The following is a 12,939-nucleotide window of genomic DNA, read 5'->3' on the forward strand; positions in this document are numbered from 1 at the left end:
AAGAAAAGTGTAGTCATTAAAAAAAAGAAAAAAAAATACATTTTGTATTAATTAAATAGATTGTATTAAAATTAAATATTAGAAGTAAATTAAAATATTAGTGTCATTTTAATAGAAAAATATCTCAAAAGAATTAAGTTTTATCACCACTATTTAGAATGAAGCACCGTTAAGAAGCACTAATTAATAAATTAATTGGAAACCCTAGCAAGTGTGTGTTGGAATTGTTGTACAACTTGACCTCGTAAACACCATAGAAAACATAAATATAAATACAAATATCGAAACAATCTTATCCTCTCTGTAAACACAATTTAACTCGTACTAATTTTGGATTCTAGTTAAGCGATTGACAGCCTTTCTCCCATCGCATGCATTTGTCTTTCTTAATTTTGCATTCAAGTTAGAGCAGCATGTCCCAAATGTATTGGATCATCAAAGTCTTTGTCAAGTTAACTCTCCACTAAATTATTATTTTTTATATTATTTGTCGTCTCTTTCACAAGAAAGAAGCATCAGCAACGGGATATTTTTCTCATAGTATTAATTAATTATTTATGTCCAATTCTAGCTAGTACTATATTTCCTCCATTATATTACACTTATTATATTTGACTTATATTTGACTTTTTACGTTATTCAATATTATTTTGATCATTTATATCTTGAACTATATACATTTAAAAATTATAAAAACTTAATATTATGAAAGTATATTATTGAATGATTCAAATAAGATCCCACTTGACTATTTTTTTCTTACACGTTAGCGACAATATATAAAATAAACTTGAACAATGAATAGTGGCAAAAATCATTATGTAACGAGTATTTAAGAACAAAGGAAGTCGTTAATTAGGTAGCAACTAGGAAACAGACTTGGGATAAGCTATATCTCCTTTTTAAAATTCAGGAAACAGACTTAGACAACAACCCAAATAGGAAGGACAATAAGTATTTAGTAGCTTACTAGAAAATACCCATGCAATATATGGCTTTATAAAATTTTTGACATATTTATATAAACAACAAATTTAAAAATTTGCGGCTTTATGTTTTAATCGTCTCAAAATATTCTATACTCATTTAATATATAACATTAAAAAAAATTTATAAAATGTTGAAAAATATGATAAAATACACTTCTATGATTTTCTAATACATTAAATGATGTGATCTATAAAGTAAAATCAATCAATATGAGTAATATTATAGTCATATTTAGAAGTTATAAAGTCAAAGATAAGTCATTATAATAATGACATTATCATCGAGTTTTAGTGGGAAATTTTTTATTGAGAAACAAACACGTAAGCAATTTTAATTAGTAATGTCATTAAAAGTGTTTTATTTTAGTAATAGTTTTAGATTAGATAGATATTTATAAAGGAGGTTTATACTACTAAAATAAATTGGTCGGTCCCATCTCATGTTTATAAAGTAATGCATTTTTTTTTTTTTTACAATTTATATGTGGATAACAAATAAGTATTTTAATACTCTTAACGACAATTATTAATTTAACACGGAGAATCTTTGATGGGAATGCGTTGATTCACCTTGACCCCTGTTTCTTTTTTACTACCAATCCAATACCGAGGAAACCATTGCTCGTAGGGTTGGGCATGATCAAGTCCTCGGTGTTCATTTTCACAATTATATTATTCTGAGTTAGGTTACACACTATATATTTATGATTCATATATTAATTTAATCTCAATTTGTGTGTATCGTTATTTAATGATCACTGATTCTCTGTTGAGGCCGTCTCATTTTGAGATGACTTTAATTCGATTAGCTTAAACTATTAAAAAAAAACGCTTTATGCACAAGTGAGAATTCAGTTTTTATTTTTTTTTATATTTTTTATGGATCGGTCTTACGGTGAGACAGTCTCATATAAATGAGGGGTTGTTTATGATTTATAGTGTATCAATATGACTGAATGACTTGCTAAAATAGAGTTAGAAAAGATAAAAATTCTCACTTTGGTGTTTAATAAAAATATTTTCTAACCTAGTATTCTTATAGTTAAAAAGCTATATTTTTTAATTTGAAGACTTCAAACCTTTAGTGAGTATTACAAAAGCAAAAAAAAAAAAAATTGAAAATCAAGTTCTTCATTTACTTGGATCATATGATGTATTTAGCTAGCCAAGTGTTGGAAAGAATGAAAAAATTATTGCAAGTCGACATAATGAATCAATTAATTGCTATAAACTTGTGCATTGATATTTAAAATAATGATGAAGAATGATTAGTACATTGATGAATAGTGTGTATTTAAAAATATATTTACTCATTAGCAATGACTACTGATATTTATAATTATGTATATTATCAATTTATTTTTGAATTATCGATAAGAATTTATAAGTGCTTTTAAAAACTAAAGGCTTAAAGTCTCCAAATTTAAAAAAAAATATAGATCCTAATAAGAACATCAATTTGAAAAATGCGCATAACTTTATAATTTAGTCTCCAAATCAAAAGTATAGCTCCTTATTAACCATTAGGGTTGGGTTAAATTCTAGTCTGACAACATTTATTTAATCTAGAAATAGTTGGTTTTGTTATTTGTTTTTACCCTCATGGTCGTTGTGTTGGAGACCTATCCAAAACATGATCATGCAACACATTTTTGTTTTTATTTTTGGGAAAATTAACCTAAATCCAACCTTTTTATAATTTTCTTATAATGTTAACTATGAATAATCCAACTTTATGGGGAGCAATTTCAGATAATCAAATTACTTGTTATAGTAAATTTTATTTTTTTTACAAAAAAGAGATAAATTAAAATAAAATGCTAAGAAAATGTAAAAAAAAGTTAAATTTTTTGAAAATTTTTTATGTAAATTTTTAAAAATTTTCTCTAATTTTATATTAATTTTTAGTTTATTATTTTTATTAAATTATCTACCATAGTTGGTTACCTAAATTTACATTAGACAAATACCCCATAAGGTTGAGATTATTCATGAAATAGTTAGATAGGATTATTGTATGAAAATTATTTAAGTAAATTTCCTTTATTTTATGTCTTTCAATAGTTGATTTATAGTTTTTTATTCCTAAATCATAATAGCAAAATGTATGCCTTTTCCCTTGACTTGCACTTTTATTGGACGCCAGTAAGCCACCGCCACACTCCATTCCCGCTTGCCAGTCACCACTACACCACCAGATCTACCATCTGTTTCTCAAATCTTTAAATCACAATCGAAACACAAATCATCACTGGGTAAATATGTTTTCAAATGTTTCACTTCAATCTCGATCTGATATTATTGTTATCTTTAACTTAATAATTAATTTACATTTTTGTTTGATTAATTTTATATAATTTGAACATAATATCTTCTCAGTTATAAGAAGTGAACATGATTTTTCTTAAATTATTAAAGGTAAAATTGTCAAAAAATACTTAATAAAAAGAAATTTTCAAAAAAGTACTTATTAAATTTTTTTTTTCAAAACATACCTAATAAAAAATTTTCTTTTCAAAAGAGCACCAACTAACAGTTGGGGTTAAGTTTTCCATTATCTTTTTTGCCCATCTTTAAAAAGAGTACCTAATAAAATTTTTCTTTTCAAAAGAATACCTAATAAAATTGTTCTTTTCAAAAGAGTACCTAACAGCTAGGGATAATGATGTAGTTTGTGGAGTTATACTAGGATGGGTTCTTGTAAATCCTCTTGTAATGGCCAAACCCTCCACAGTTCGCACACTTGTTTTGCTTGAAGTCCCTTTCAACAAAATTCTTGTTCTTCTTCTTTCCATCTCTACCCTCATCAAACTCGGGCTTTTGCTTCTTTTTTGTAGGTCTTCCTGGCATATTTCTAAAAGATGGAAGAAGAGGCTTATCCAATTGAGAAGTTGGCCAATGCCTATGACCAGGCATTCCATAGAATGTTGGAGCATAAGTTTTTGCATGTTGGCAATAACAATGTTCTAAAAGTTATATATGATGTTGTGTTTGTATTGGATAATTATGTTGTGTTCTTGGTACTCTTTTGAAAAGAAAAATTTTATTGGGTACTCTTTTGAAAAGAAAAATTTTATTAGGTACTCTTTTAAAAAGAAAAATTTTATTAAGTACTTTTTAAAGATGGACAAAAAAGATAGCGGAAAACTTAACTCCAGCCATTACTTGGTACTCTTTTGAAAAGAAATTTTTTTATTTGGTATGTTTTGGAAAAAAAAATTCTATTAGGTATTTTTTTGAAAAAAAAATTTATTAAATACTTTTTGACATTTTCCCATTATTAAAATATTGTTTTTGTTTATTAGTTTAATATTATTATGCTAGATTTAATCGTTTAACATCGAATCTCTTAATTTGTGGCGTGTAGGGTAATCTTCAGATAAAATTATCATAATGTTTCTTTATCATTGTCAAAATAATCTTTTATTATCATTTATCTATTTTATTTATTAAATATTTTAGAAATTAAACTTTTGATGAACAATCTTTATAAATTAATAAATACTTCAGCATAAAAAACAAATAATATATTCTAAAAAAACTTTAATCGAAAATCTATCGTAGCTTTTAAATTTAAAACTATTATATTCCAAAAACAACTTTTAAAGATCATATGTCATCGGTGTTCATTTCCACAATTATATTATTCTGAGTTAGATTACACACTACATATTTATGATTCATAATTTCAATTTGTGTATCATTATTTAATGATCACTGATTTATATTAAATTAAATTTTTTACTAGATTAAACTTATTTCATTTGAACATAACTTATTTTGACTAATCGCTATAGTATGTTATTATCCATTGCATTTACTGACATTGACAAGAACTTATGTTATTAAGTTTTTTCTAGATTGGACTTATTTTTACTAAATATAATTTTCTTTTATAAAATATCATTATTTTAAAGTAATATGAACAAAGTTTAATATTTATTTTGTGTTAGGTAGTATGCCAAGAGGTGTAGGTTATTTGTAAATATTTTTTATGTAATTAGCAATAAAATTTAATTCACTGGTGTTTGCACACTAAGATCCAATTTAATTCACCTAAATTTTGTTTAATTTTAATTTTTTTTACTTAAGAATAAACGTTTTAGATGAAAATATTTTTTGTTGACCTAATCATATTTTTATTCATAATTTTATATCCTTTGTACTATCAAATTGAACTTTTTTTTAAAATAATATAATTTTCAAATAAGATGAAAAAAAGTACTAGTGCTTCTCCTTTTACAAACAATTGTGATTTATGTGAGAGTGGTGGAGGACATTAAATAAGGTAATACTTTAATGCTGTAATCTTGAATTTTTGACATTGTTTAGTGATATATACTTTTTATGCATGTCAATTCTAATTTATATTATTAGTTATAAATAAAATTTTTTAAAATTATAGATTTAGTAATTTTATTTAAAATCTATTTTCTATATTTTTTGAGATAAAAATCCATTACGAGTTTAGTCTACATCCTCCTTATTCAACATTTTTCAATAATAGCTGAAACTTCTATACTATACTCAATAATAAACTCCATTGCTGAGTTCAGATGCTTATGTAAAATATTGAATGTGCTCCATTACTGAGTTAGGGATAGAATATATCCATTAAACTACATTTGCCGAAAAAGATATCAAAAGAATTATATTTGAATTTTAGGATAGTAGTATATTCATTACTCACTCGTAAAAATAAATAATTAACATATTTTAAACCTCAACTATCGGCTTAGGTTTTTGATTGAGTTGGTTCATTGACATAGTATTAAAGTCAACATGACAAGAGGTCACGAATTTCGAACCTCAGCCACTTCTGCATGGTAACCATGATGTGGAATAAAAAAAGATATTCTACATGGTAGGTACAAACTTTACAAAAGGTCAGTGGTAACAAATCTTTAAAAAATTTCCACAAAATAGCATTGTACTTTTGGAATTTCATAACTTAACGTATAATTTAATGTTTTTTGGGCATTAATGTTACGACAACTTAAATTCTAATTATACAATGCTATTTTGTGGAATTTTAAAAAAAGGTTACTGCATTTTGATGAAAAAAGACAAGGGTAAAAACGAAAACGTATAATCTAACGTTATTCTTTGGGCAATAATCGGTCTCGAGTTGTCATCGGTTAATAATTGGTTCGGTTTAGCCGGGTACAGATTGGGTTCGGGTTTTTTTCAAGTAGAATTCGGCTACAAATTACGAATTACGAATTACGAATTACTAATTACTATCGATCAAGTCAGTATCAGATTAAGTTGTTAGTCATTTTTTAATTGATGATAAGGTTCCCTTCACTTAAAGAAAAATAGTTAAAATGCAAATCAATTAGTGATCATTATTATATTGTTACTATTATTTGTTTGATCGAAAAATTAAATTATAAAGTTCTATCAATTTTCATCTAATTCGATCAAAAGTAGTTAAATAAACATTGATCATTGATTATTAACTCTAAATATATGAAACCATGTATTTATAAAAATTTATTTTATTAAAATATTTATGACTTTATTAGAATAACTAATAAGATGATTGAATATAAGTCGATCATATTTCTATGTAAAAATTTTGTTCAGGTTTACAACAGTTCGATTTAAACTTCGTTCGAGCTAAGTCGGTTTTAGTCGGATCGAGTTCGGTTTCGAGCATGATTCGGGTCGGATATGACTCGAGTCGGTCATTATTAGGTTTGGCTAATCTCGGTTAACGGTTATGTGTCGGTTACAAAAATCAGTACAGCTCGACTTCAGTTTTCTCATTTTCGGTTGTCAACCGATTCGGGTATAATTTCGGGTCGGGTAATGTCTGTTCGATAAACCTAAAATAGGAACACATTTTCGGGTCGGTTTACTTTCGTTTTTGGTTCGAATTTTCGAGTCGGGTCAATTTTAAACAGCTCTAATCATATACAATATCTCTAAAAAAATATTTTCTCTCACTTAAAAAAGTTGAAAACTCAAATAATACAAAATGAACGTGTTTTTTCTTTTCTATTTGATAGACAGGACTAGTATCCTTCATTATCCTCTTAAAGACTAGCTTATCTCTAGTTTCTACTTAGGTAAATCGTTTTTCACATAATGAATATATGCTTTATGGATATTATATTAACATGCTAGTATACAAACTCGTGCAATATACAGAGTTTATTAGTATAGAAATATTTATAAATATAAATTTCTAAGAAAGATGCAATTGTATATAATTAAATTATAATTATAATATTATTACAATTATAAGAGTATAAAAATTTTAGTTAAGTTTTTATAACCACATAATTATTGATTGATTTAATAAATAATTATTGATTATATATTCTGCCAAAAAGTAGCTACTTTTGTGAAATAAATAATTTTGTGAGAAAAATGTGTCAAAATTGACAAATTTACAAACTTATGGTCCACATAATACAATAATTCACTCATTCTCAATAAAATTAAAACATATGATAGAGCTCCTAGAACATGTTATCTGTCATTTTTCAACAAAGTTAATAATATGTATGATGTTGAAATTCGTTAAATTAAATAAAATAGTTTATATTATAAAAGATATGTATTACTAGGTATATAAAATACTTTATCCGTTTCAAATTACTTGCAATATTAAGATTATTAAATTATTATGTCATCATTCTTAATTTGTGATTGATTTTTTGTAAAATCATAATTAATATAATAAATTTTTTTAATATCACAAGATCGCATTTAAAACTATAAAAATGTTCTATTTGATAAAACTCTATAAAAATGACGATTTAAAAATTTAAGTTCTTTTAGTATTGTATGATTCCATATTCCTACTATTGGAAAGAGTGAGAATAGTTTGCGTCAAAATTATGATCATTAGCTTGTCTATTTGTAGATATATGTTCTTAAGCATATTTTCATCTCTCATGCTTTTTCAACCTATTTCTTGATTAATTCATTTCCTTCTGACAACTAGCATAAAAAATGATTATAATAAATATCCACTTTGAACAAATAAGCCAAAAACTAGTAACTATCATTGGTCCGGACAAGGAAAGAAGGCGGTAACTCATACATACAAAGAATGATAGAGCCAAATAATCATTCAGGTTAAGAAAGGTCCTCAGAATAAAAAATTCCTATAACGAAAAGATCCTTGACCAAAAATTAGTTTCTATTACACAAAATAAAATTATTTACTACAAATTATATGGAGAAAAAGTTTTTAAAAATATTATTTACTACAAATAAAAAGTTTTTAAAATTGTTACCACTTAAAAAAGTCGAAAGGTTAGATAATATAAAATAATTATTTTTAGTGTTCAAATCATGTACTCATGGATTTAATACTTTTCGACACTTCCATAATTTTTCTAGGTCTTCAAATCATTAAAATCAACCAACTCGTAATTATGTGTGTCACGTGACTTCCAGTGGATCATAATACCAAAAACTTCTAATTTTATTTATTTCTATATTATTTTATCAAAACTTGATTTGTTTTCCAATAATATTACAATCAAACAAACTAGTATTAACAGAATGCTGCTATAATTCAATAATATTTTTAGAAATTTTTGATAATTATTTGTAATAACTAAATTTTTTGGTTGAATAGATTCAATTATTATGGCCTATTTGTTCAAAGTGGATGTTTATTACTAATAATTTGCATGCAAGTCATTAGAAAAAAAGGAATTTGGAGAGTTATATTGACAAAAAAAAAAAAAAAAAAAAGTGAAAATATGCTAAAACATACATTTATAAAAGGTACATAACGATCATTGTTAGAGTATATAACATATCTTGGGGCCTCAACCATCAGCTTAAGCTTTTGGTTGAGTTGGTTCCTTGACATGGTATCAGAGCCGATGGTTCGATCAATAATTTAAAAATGGTAGGTTCGAAAAGAATGGCGTTCCTACCCTAATTGATTACTCACTCTATACAATATTTGCAGTTTGAAACATGCTAATAGTTTGCAAGCATAAGTTAAAACTAGGGACAAGTTAAGCTAGCCTTAAGAGGGATGAACATCGAGGATACCTATCCTGTTTGTCAGAAATTAATGAAAAAAGCACCCTTTTTCTCAATGTCAGTCCTAAATCAAAATTGTTAGAATTGGAATTTTACCTAGGATCATTAAAAAACCCGTAGGATCATAATCGAAAAAATCATATTGTATAATCTACAAATATGCATTAATGTGTTTTGGATTAATGATTATCAATTATATGTGTATATTTGACTTATTTGACTTTATTATTAAGTTTTGAATAAGAATACTTTTAATAATATTTTTTAAACTGCGAATTTAAAAACTTGAACTTTATGATGGTATTATAGAATTATAATCATCAAATATTAATATCTAGATTATATGAAAATATTTTACAACTGAAACTACCTTTGTAGGATCAGATCATTAGATCGAAAGATCGTAGAATCGTGTTATAATTTTACCAAGAGCTAAGTAAGATCGCACGATTTATTAAGATCCGATCGGATCGATCGCTTATTTTCGGATCATGAGATCGCAGAATCGTAAATTAGGATCGGAATTCTAATAACTATTGTCTTAATTGAAATCTTAAAAACGTGTTGAGGCTACAGTTTGGCAATAAACATATATATATATATATATATATATATATATATATATATATATATATATATATATATATATATATATATATATATATATATATATATATATATATATATATGCATGTCTCAAGCTAGAAGAAGAGTTTTCCAAGCTTGAGTCATCAACACAATACACTAATTAATCCGAGGCTTTAATCATCTAACTTAAAGTTAAAGTTTAAGCTAATTGATGAAATCTCAAAAATAATTTAACCTTTTTATGATTTTTTTACAATGTTATCATCTATTATTAAACAATGATTAATTTTAAATTTAGATAGTATTTTCCTAGAGTAATTTTAAACTCGGGTAGTAGAATGATCTGCTATAGTGGGTAATTTACCAACAAGGTAAACTGAATATTAATGTAAAATTATATAATAAATTTTAAAAATTTACATAAAAAATTCTAAATAATAAAAAATTAAGAAAAAAATTTAAAACATTCTTTTATATTTTTTTCAACATTTTATTTTAATTTATTGTTTAAACAAAAATAAAACTTGTTATAGCAAATCATCTGCTTCCATGGTTTACTCTTGGAAAATAACCACTAAAGTTGGAATTATTCATGATTAATCAACAGTTGAGATTATTGTAGGTTAATTATAAAATTATTGGATAATTTTAGGTAATTTTTTCATGTTTTAATTAATGAGTAGATCAAAGTTATAATATGAGATCTAATTTTTTTTAGCATTGTATTAATAAGTATATTTTTTAAGAATAATTGACCATTCTAAAAGAACACTCTTTTTTTCCTATGAATTGTTCTTTCAAATTCTAATATGTTTTACAATTATTTGGCTTAAAAGTTGGTAGATGCCGTAATTTTTTTTGATTTTCAAGTTTAAAAATTCAAATTGAAAAAATCAGAAAAAAAATAAAAATAAAACTAGCATTCCAAATTTAAAACCAAATCAAATATATCAATTATTAGTGAACGAGTAATAATTACTCAAAACATAAAAACTACCTCAGTTGGATAATCTTGTGCGGTTGCATGGGCAAAATTTGTTGGAGCTTCCAGATGATTATAACCAGATTGAGTAACTGTTGTTGCTTGCAAAGGAACTTCCGATAAAAATTCAAAGATATCATGCAATGAGTATGAGTTGTTATTATTATTGTATCCCTCAAAGGAACACGAGTTAAAAGTTCCATCCATAATTATTGTTTAAAGTACTTTTTAATATTCATTCCACCACTTACCTGCTCATTTCTAACATTGAAGTTCATATAAAACCCTAGCTAAGATAATTTAATAGGCAAAGTTTGCCATTGACACTTGTACGGCTGTTGGGCAATTTTTTTCACTCAAAAGGATGGGGAGATGCCACTTGCACTTTTATTGAAATGTTATTACTTTATCAATAGGTGATGTAATAATTTTAATGTTGTAGTGATGTAATATTTATTAACGTGTTAGTGATGTAATAAAATCAAAGATAATAAAAAACTTTTAGGATTTCACTTTAGTTCACTACTAGATAGTGCCCGCGTGATATACTACTTTATTAAATTTTTTCACGTATTTGTTATAAACAAAAAAATTAAAATTTACAATTTTATGTTTCAACCATCACAAACTATCATATATACTCATTTAATAAATAAAATAATAAAGATTTTATGAACAATAAACTAATTATATTAATATAAAAACTAGTAACAAATATAATACCATCAATAGTTCGATGAGACTCTAACTTTGAGATTATGATGGTTTGTGTCAGGGCCATTCGTGGGGTAGGCAAGGAGTGCCGCCGCCTAGGGCCCAGCATACGTAGGGGTCTAGTTTTAGTATAATTCGTGAGTTTACAATAGATGTTTTTAGGAAGAATCCATATTTGAGATAGGAGGAAGAAGATGAATCTTGAAAAGTTATTTTATTTAAATATAAAGGGATTCGTCACTATTATTTTTTCAAATATTTATTAAAAATCAGAATCGATCTTTTATAAGAAGGGCCATATCTATTTGTCTATTTAAAATTGTTATTATTAATAGTATTATTTTCTTTCAACAAATAACTATTAATACTAATCTCAAAGAAACAAAGCTATTCATAATTCTCAAAAAATGTGGACTCAGCATATGGCAAATAAAGTAGTTTTGAAAGGTGAGCCCTTGAGAGTTTTAATTTAGAGTATTTATGCCAGCGCAATTGATTCTTAGACTAGGAGAAGTATTTTAAATAGGGCCAATAAAAGTTGATTCGACCTGCTAATTTGATGTGAATCTAATATGAAATAAGTGGGTTTGGGTTGAGTCTTTTGACCCAAATAATTAAATGGGTCGACCCAACCTGATCTGTTTGGGTTAAGTTTAAGTCAAAATTTTAAACCTGAAAAAAGCTGTATAACCCATTTAATTAAATGTATTAATTTCGAGTTAAATCAATAAGTATAAGCTAAACATAGTTCATCTAATATTTTCTTATTTTTCATAGTAAATACAAAATAAACAACAAAAAACTTAAAGTTAAAATTAAAGCCTAAAAAATTAGATTTAATTAACCTTAAAAACCTTAAAATGAAAACAAAAAAATTATAAATGAGTTAAGTGGGTCGAAATCAAGTCAACCTGATCTGTTGCAGGTCGGATCAAGGTTGTTATTTTTGACCAAATTTACTAAATGAATTGGGTTTGGATCCAGGGTTTTTTGACCTGTTTATATATGACTTGAACACGAATCCAACCCAACCTAATATGTTTGGCGTAATTTTAAAACAATACATGGAATATACTAAAAGATTCACTAGCTGTCAAACTAAACCTCGACCCCGTAAAACAAAATTGATTCCATTTTTCCGATGCGTTTGGTAGGTTTCACCCAAAAAACAATAAAAGGTTTCCAAAAGAGTAAGACATGCATCTACACCTGGGAGCCTTACATTGCTCCAAAAAATAGGACTACATGAACTAAAGTCAATTTCACCTTAGTTCTTATTGTTTAACTTTTTTTAGGTTTTTCAATGTTACGCTTTTGTCCTCGTTTTGCTTGAGTCCTATTTATTTTATCATTATTGAACAATCAACTTTAAATTATTCTTTAGTTCTAATCTTATCATAAGTGAAAATATAGTCTAGTGAAATCTATTTTGACTAATCTCGATGTTGTTTTAAAATGGTTGTCAGCTCTATTAATAAATATTAAACTTCGTGAATAATTTATAAATGATCCAAACTTTATAGCTATAATTTATTTATGATTCTAACCTAAAATATTGTATCAATTTATCGATTCTTACTTTTGATTATAAAGATAACATTCCTCCATATATCTAAATAATTAGAAGGCGCGAGTGAAAGTGAATAG

The sequence above is a fragment of the Amaranthus tricolor genome, chromosome 1, assembly GCF_026212465.1.
Source record: "Amaranthus tricolor cultivar Red isolate AtriRed21 chromosome 1, ASM2621246v1, whole genome shotgun sequence".
NCBI lineage: Eukaryota > Viridiplantae > Streptophyta > Magnoliopsida > Caryophyllales > Amaranthaceae > Amaranthus > Amaranthus tricolor.